Here is an 8,984-nt window from a genome sequence, read left to right on the forward strand (position 1 = left end):
GTCGAAGTGCAGGGCAAGGAGCACTTCTTGGACAAGAGGACCTGCGTCGAGTTTTGGATCTTCAAGCTCAAACAAGGGCATGTGAACAGGTATATATGATATGGAGTGTAATGTGCACACAAGTCATCTCAGAGAACACGAAGCTATATAAAAATAAAATAAAAAATTGAATCATGTTGACAAATGTTCTGTGTAATCACACCAATATTTACATTTTTTTTAAATATAATTTGTAATTATATATTCCATTGCAGGCCAGAATTCGAGGACTGAGCCTGGAACAAGCACATCAAGTCCTGGAGCTCTGCCTGACGCGTGACCCAAGTCTTATGTTTGATGTTCTGGAAAGGATGTCAGAAAATGCTCCTCCACCAGGCCCTCTTGTGTCAGGGCAACCCCCTTGGTGTGTCTGCCAGCGGTGCAGAGGAATGGCCACATTTGTAGAACAAAAGTGCTGTGGACAACATCCCGATTATTGTATTTCCATACTGCCACACATGGAAGCCTACATTTTGGAAGAGGGTGTTCTGCGCCTTGCCAGACGTATCTGGAATGACATTCGAGCATTGACTGATAATCCAGAACCAGGACAGAGTAATAGACAGTTTCGTCATGCAGCATAAAGGCAATTTGTAGTGTGGCAGTATGGAGCATTGGGACAGGGTCACAGAGTCGTGATACCAAGTTGCTGCGTCTGGAAGATACGCGATCGTTATCCTGATCCACTGCAACAGTACAGAGGTTTTATTCCTAGTAGAGTCTAAGAGTCTAGAGTGCTTTAGAGAACTGTCCATCTATTGTGTGGATGAATACATGTACATAGTTTCTGTGTTTTACATTCTACAATATTAAAATTATTTTTTTTGTTTGGTATACTATTTTCTTCGTTTATTTTTAAATAAAAATTTTTTACTGAAAATTATAAATTAATTCTTTACACTTGCAATAGAAACCACATTTGATTACAAAACTAAATTTATGTATTATTTCTGCAATAACGACAACCAAATGTAGAATGTCACTTTTTTATTTCTGTATTACTAAAGCTAGAAACTATAATCACAAATATAAAAAACATTAGCACAATCAACAATAACACATATAAGACATTGGGTTTCCAGAGGTATCTTGACTGGTAGATGGGTCAGACTTGGGACGTAGCATCACATCAGCTATGGTCCTGTGGAGATTATTCATTGTTTCGGCAGCGATTGACCTGTACAAAGAATATAATAATTATCTCTCTGACATGATTACCACATTTCAAAAACAAACACATTACTGTTAAAGATTATAATGTTATATATATAATCTATTATGGGAGAAGAGTTTTATTTGATTGTGTGTTTATCTTGGCAATAAATGATCGTTATTATACACCTTTTTTTTTTTTTTACTTAGTGTGCCAAAATCATATTTACTACTACATTTGTCTTGGATGATAAAGTCACCCACGTGATATTTGGATTGTATCATGACTTTTATATAACCACTTTAGATTATAATAACAGTTTATGAGTTTGATATGTTACAGTTAAAATTGTGTAATATGTATTGTTGAAATTTAAATTCACATTAAATTTTTTTTTCAATAAATCCATATAGCTCATAAAATAGCTGGTACTACTAGAGGTCCCAGTATTTAAAGAACTCACCTAACCCTCTGCTGACTTGAATTTGCAATAGCTCCTGTGTTGATGGAGCAGGTGCACCAGACAGTACGCCATGTTGACGGGGATCATCAGGTCTCCTGGTTCTGCTTCTAGGAATCCCCTTATTAGCTGATATCCGTCGAAGGAGGATGGCACGCTGTAGGTCAGAGATGTAGCTGTAGTCCTTCACCTCCTTGAATGAGTATAACCTCCACTTCCTGGGCTTTTTTGTTGTACACCTTGCCATACCTGACAATATAGAGAAGTGTATCAGCTTAGTGAAAAGTGTACAATGTAACATTTATTTTATAAAAAGAATTCAAAACTTACTGAATTGTGCCATCAGCTTTTCTCCTGGCTGGTCTATGGAGATGATGGTTGTAATCGAGGCCAGCCAGCATGGTACGAGCAGCATAAACTGGTGGGGAAAAGCTGAAGCGCTTGCTGGCATACATCAGTATGTGGTTGTGGAAACGACTCCAAATCTGCAGTTGACCTGAGTGCACATTAGATAAAAATACATACAATATATTTTTTTTATAATAATCTTGTTCATGTAATATCGACGTCAATTACAGTAAAATGTCTTTCACATAGTTGATTTGACCATTTACAATATAGAGCTATATAAAGTTGCTTATGTACCTGAAATTCAGATACTTGGAGAACGACCTTCAGCCAGCGTTCATCGAGAATAATTTCAGCCAGCCTCTCATGTGCCACTGAACCACTCTCAATCAATTCTTTATCTCTGGTCGTCCAGCAAGGGGCCATGTTTACACTCACCAAGAGCCCACGTGTGTTCTCCTGTGACATGGTGCATGGTGACTCCCACCCACATGTCCTGTGGTAAAACATTTACAAACTGATTTCAAATTCTATTGCATAAACAAGTCACAACAAGATTTTACACAAACAGCATAAAAACTTGTAATTTTTAGATTTAAAAAGTGATGGACTAAAGCATTATATATGTAACTGAATGCCAAAAGTAATAACAAATACACATATGTCACAACATTTGTACAATAAATACCCACTATATCAGTTATTTCATTTTTAAACCTATAAACCAAAACCGGGTGATTATATAAGTTAGTTTAGTTTATGAAAAGAGATGCTTCAATTTCTTCTCTTTCTAAATATTGAAAATGAAAAAATATATCAAAGAAGAAAATACTCACAATAAACTCTTCATAGGTATCTGCCGTCTTACAGCAGTACCAGAAGTGGTTGCAGATGTCTTTATTCCACATCTGGAGAATGGCACACCCCTTTTGCTGCCCTGCCTGGATGCATAAACAATTATTCTTTTGTATTAGGTAAACTATGATTATGTCAACAGGATTAAAAATACAATAATATATTTAAAAAAGAAATAAAAAGGTATGGAAGGGTGCTGTTATGTAAGTTTTTATTGTGATCAGATGAAATGTGATTACTGATGCGGATTTATTATACTTACTGCATGAATTTTTTTGCTCAAGTTTTTGGACCCATGCCAGACGTCCAGACCATTTCCAAACAGTGTGACCATTACAACATATCTGAAAAAGAAAAACAATTAAAAATATATATTTAACCTATATTACACATCTAAAACATCTGAAATTGTTCAAAACATGTTTATCAATACAGTCACACAAAGTTCAGACTCACCCATTCCACAATTGCAGCTGTACCCCCGGAATGGATGTTGACCTCAAATGGTTTATGTGCCCCACACTCTGCATTTGTGTTTGTGTCCTTAGCAGTACACATGTTCACAGGTAGAACAAGATATTCAGCAAGCAGCTTCAGACAACTGTGGTATGTTATAGATGCTGGCTGGCCAATTATGTCATCCTCAACCATGATTTTAGCAGTCTCTGGGATTGGATGTATGTCTGCAATAGTAGGGTCTTGGGAGTTGTCTTCAGCATCGTGCACAGTGTCCTCCATACTAATTGTTTGAAGGGAATTCAGACAAATCGGAGTCTTCAGAGCACCCGCCAGTCCTGTTGTAACACAAATATTTAAAAAATATCTAGCAAACAGATGAATAACTTCAATATAATATTCATACATTATTGAACCTACCGCACACAATATGTGGCATATAGTCCTCATCATCACTGTCCATCATAGTCTGTATCTATTTCCTTTGTTTCGTCTTCTTCAAATGATGACACAGACTTTGTCTCCATATCAGGACACCAGGTGTCATCTTCCCACTCGATACTATGTAGTAAAATTGGAAAATTATATTCAATCTAACAATATAATTTAAAACATCTATTCAGTCAACACAACAACTTACATTGAGTTTTTAATGTTGTTAAGTTCATCTTCACTGATGACATCCAGATCCAGTGATGACATACTAAAGAGAGATAAAAAATAAGATTTTATGTCACCATCACTGGTTGAAGTAATGATGGAGACAATAACTATAAAGTGAAGTTTTATAAAATATGTATACAAATGTCTCACTAATCAATACCTTGCATCTAATTCCTGAATGTTTTTATCCTGTACGCTGCTACTATCCAACTCTTCAACTCCAGGGACTGAGAAGTCATCATCTCTGGAAAAATGACAATAAAAACAGATAACATGTTGATTGTTATAAAAACTGTCACTCGTTCACTGAACAAACACAACATACAAGTCTCACCGGTCAGAAAGCGACCTCCGAGACAATAGTGGAATACAGGTGGTGGTGCCATTGTAAATCCCACTTTTCAATGGTGTGGACGTTGATATGTCTTTCTCATAACTAATAAAAAAAATTATACAAATCAACACAACATTACATCACATTTATAAAAATGTCTTGATTTACAGATAAACAGAGTAACATACACTCAAATATCAACTCACAACTGCATTGCAGACACAAATATAACACCACACATACAACAAAGTGTGTACGACAACACACAGATACAAGATAAAGACATCAGTAAACATAGGTAGAGAATATATAAAAAACAAAACAAAGGTGCGAAAAAAAAAACGTGCCAGGTAAACTTACAGGTGAACATGGTAAAAGAGTTAGACAGAGGGGTAAAATATAGTTCTAAGAAAAGTTTCCTAGATGCGGAGTAATGTTAGGCCTACTATCTGTTAAACATGTATTTAGTTATCTAAAGCAAAATTATGCACAATTCAACACTATAGCTATCATCTTGAGCTAGGCCTATAGATTATTTATTGTCTCTACTACGGCTCGCTAAGTAATGTTACTGTTAGGCTATATTACTCAGCTGACGTGTGCTAATGACACATGCTTCATGAAAAAAATAACAAAAAAATATGTATGATCAAAATACAAAAAAAAAGATTTACCTGTCCAGCAGAAATAAAGCCATCAAGGAGTCCACTTTTCAGCCCCTTGAGTTCCCCTCAGTTCTCGCCATCGCTGGAAGCCACGCCGATATAACTCGCGTTTTATTTCTTTGTTTATACCAAGACTTTTTGTTCATTGCCTTTTCTTGTACTGTTACTGTCTTCCTTTTTTTGCCTGGTTTGCCTTCAGTAAACTGCATAGGCCGGTACTGTGATTTTGCTTGCTGTTTTTTCTCTGCCATTGTTTTGGTATTCCTAGGATCCGTGCCTGTTGATTTTCCTCAAATTCAAACGTGCGCGCGCAAGTGGGCAGGGTCATGTGTGGCAAAAGGGTGGTTGCCATGGTTGTGAGAGAGTGACAGTCGCCTAAGCCAATCCTATGTTTCGTCCCCGAATGGAAATAATGAGCTGTGTTTAATACAGATTAAACGGTCTAGAGTCCACTCGATTTTTTTATACTCTTTTTATCAGAGTACTACATTTTAACTTATGCATTGATATATATAGAAAGTTTAAACCAAAATTTGGAAGAAAGTTGTTTATAAATTTTTTACCTACCCTGCCTTTAAAGTGTTTATGTTTTTTTTAAATTTTTTGCCTTTAATGAGTTTAAATAATCTCCAGACACTATCTCACGCTCCCTAAGTTCACAAAACGCTGGACTTTTGATAGTACCTGGGATAGAAGTGATAGCAAAGTCCACTAAAGGAGGTAGAAGAGCTTTTTTGTTTCGCATTTGGCTCCCAACTCTGGAATAGCCTTCCTGATAATGTTCGGGGTTCAGACACACTTCCTCTGTTAAATCTAGATGAAAAACCACACCTCTTTGGCCAAGCATTCAAATAATGCATCTCATAATTTTTTGGACTGCAGTTATATCTGATCAAATGTGCATTATTATTCCTTTAGCTTGGGTTAAACTAATTCATTTTACCTTGGTTGGAACAGCAGCTACGCTAATTATGTCTCTATTCGTTTCTCTGTTTCTGCTGGATTTTACATCCCGTGGTAACTAGGATTCACACAAGCTCCAGTCTGGATCCAGAACACCTGAGAAGAGATGATGCCAGCCCCGTCAGAGGACCTCAGAGATGATGCTAACCCAGAAGACAACATACAGAACTACCACATTTTGCTATAAGTTTGATTGCGTAAAATCGCTGTTAATAGTGTTAATCGTCTGTTTGTTTACGTCTTTTATTGATTTTTCTGAACATTTCTGCCATATGCACATTGAACTGACAGTCTCACTGATAAGCTACTACTAAATATTGTAGAAACTTAATTTTCTGTAAAGTTGCTTTGTAATGATTTGTATTGTAAAAAGCACTATACAATAAACTTGAATTGAATTGAATTGAATGTGCTGTTAAGTAGATTTGCTTGACAAGAATCCTTCCTGAAAGTACATCGATAACACAGTAAAAATTTATTTTTCGTAGAGGATCGTTTAATAAAGGCACAATATTACTTTTTGAAATGATCTCATTAATAATGTTGTTAAATAAAATTAGGCATTGCTAAACAGACGACTGCCTTATGAAAAGGCATGCAACAGCTATTTTTAGGTTTATTTACAGCCATTTACATTTGTTATCATCAATACATACCGAGTCCCAAAGTGCTCTTCAGTAAACATGCAAAATGTCCCCAAACTGATTAATATTTTACAGGGCTCCAGACTAACTATTTTTTACAAGTGAAGCACTGTAGCCCCTGACTGAAAATTTTTAGGAGTACAAGCAGAACATTTAAGGGGCACAACCTTAAATCATCCTGCAATAGAGTGCCGAAGTTATGATGTCACTTTGTATTGGACAAACCCTAAGTTATTAGCGGCGCATGGGTTCCCTCGATTGAAAAGCCTATGCATTTTCCCCATAGACTTCGGACAAATCGCAAAAAATAAGATCTGTGTTCAACAAAGAGTTTATGAGCCCTTACACGTTTTGTCTATCAAGATAATCTTTACACGTTAATCCAAATGTATACATTTTTGAAGCCTAAATAAGCCGTCACATATAAAATGCTAAACGGTAGGCTATAAACGGGACTACAGCACACCAGGATCTACGTCATCATCAAGCTTCCTCAAAACTTTATTTAAAAAACACGCTCGCTCATTATGCAGTCTGCGCTGTGTATGAACACTTATCCACTTTATCATGAGAAATATTGCCCATGTTCGTTTTTTTCCAAAAATGTTAGAAACTAATTTTGGTTTATGCGTGTCCTCTCTGAGATTTTTTATCTTTTGTTAATGTTTTAATTTATTCGTTTAGTATTTTGTTAGTTTATAATAAACCTTAATATTATTTTGCGGGTTTGTGATAAAGATTATTATGCCTGATCATGGTGCCCCAAATAAACTTTAAAGATTATCTTTCACTGTATTATGAATGACTGTATTGTTTTGCATACCATTTGCTAATTCGCCAGAAAAAAAAAAAAAAAAAACCACGCTTTTACCATCTCAGAATGCAACTACGTTTAGCTATGGCCGTATCAATTTCCCATATTATGTCCTTTTTTCTTAGACTATAAGAAAAACCATAGATCGAGGAGAGAACCTACTATAATCTTGACATGTAGCGAACGTTGCAGCTTAGATGCTGGTTTACTTACCTGTATTGTAAGGGCCAGCATGAGGGACAAGGTTTATCGAGTCCTCGGTAAGTAAAACGAGGGAGAGATAAGAGGAGTTATATATGTGTTCTATGTATTTGAAGATAACTATACAAACAATTCTCTGAACAAGGCAATAACACAGTTAAATCCCCCAAACTTTAATATAATAGTTTGTATATAATTATATACTGTTGAATTTTAAAGGTGATTGTAATTGTCCAATAGCTCATCAAAAATCAGCGCGAGTATTTATATAATATATATTATAATTATAAACCATATATGTTCCCTAATAAACCATAATATACTCATTTGGTTTCATTTGTTCTATATATTTTGACCTGGTAATCCACACAGCCCCAATGTGAAGAGCCAGTGTAGTTAAAGTTTTATCTCACATTCCCATTACTGTGAGCTGACTGGAGTGTAGTTTCAATAGTTTAAAACATTTTAATTTTTGGTATTTGTCAGACAGGCGACTTACAGTGCATTCAGGCGATACATATCAGCATGTTCTCTTGGAATTGAACTCGCAACCTTTTGCACAGTTAACCAAATGCTCCGTAAATCACTGAGGCCACAGAACCTTACAGTAAGAATTGTAGTAAACATCTTTATTTTCATAAAATAGTTAAAACTGAAAACAAAACTATATACGAATTGCAAAAACTGATATTGTAACATGAACAGCTTCCTACAGGGAAAGATGGCATTGTTGCTTACACAATGTTGAATGCCCAGGTGGACAATACAAATGCAGCTGCTTTTGGCCATCTTTGCCCATCCACAATTTCAGCTGCACAGACACCACATGTCAGGGGAAGCAGCCCCAAATAGCAGCTAAGAGCACACACTCTGTTAGATGAACTGTGTCCCTCCACCGAATGAGCCCTTATAACCCACTGACACGAAGCCAACAGGAGAGGATCGTGATTGGCTGAGGAACAGACTCAGGGGCAGGTTCTCAGGAATGTCCTGGCTTCTCTCACCTGAGCCTGAAGAGAATCCCAACCTTGGGAGCAACATTCTTGTTCCTAGAATTGTAGAGTCTGTAGGTCATCAGGGGCCCCTGAAGCGAATCCGTGGCCAGTATGGCTTTGTCAGAGGAGGAACGGAGGGGCTATTCAGGTGGCAACAACTGGTCAGCGCAACAATCCAAACTGACCTTTAATTTAGTGAAAGGTGAAAGTCATGACAATTTGTCAAGTTATGGTACCCATACTCGAAATTGGTGCTCTGCTTTTAACCCATCCAAGTGCACACACACAGCAGTGAGAAGTGAACACACCGTGAAACACACACCTGGAGCAGTGGGCAGCTATATCCCGCGCCCGGGGAGCAACTGGGGGTTCAGTGCCCTTGCTCAAGGTCACT

The 8,984-nt window shown here is 36.8% G+C and overlaps 1 long non-coding RNA gene across 1 annotated transcript; it reads right to left on the reverse strand.

The window, feature by feature from the left end:
- Positions 1-3,771: 3,771 nt before the first annotated feature.
- On the reverse strand, positions 3,772-4,354 carry LOC122143967. The gene is made up of 4 exons (XR_006159455.1): positions 4,309-4,354; positions 4,135-4,218; positions 3,952-4,014; positions 3,772-3,872 (listed from the first exon to the last, which is right to left on the reverse strand). It is a non-coding gene; the product is annotated as an uncharacterized LOC122143967 (long non-coding RNA).
- Between the last annotated feature and the right edge of the window lie 4,630 nt (positions 4,355-8,984).

Source organism: Cyprinus carpio, unplaced genomic scaffold (assembly GCF_018340385.1).
Source record: "Cyprinus carpio isolate SPL01 unplaced genomic scaffold, ASM1834038v1 S000006548, whole genome shotgun sequence".
In the NCBI taxonomy this organism is placed as follows: Eukaryota; Metazoa; Chordata; class Actinopteri; order Cypriniformes; family Cyprinidae; genus Cyprinus; species Cyprinus carpio.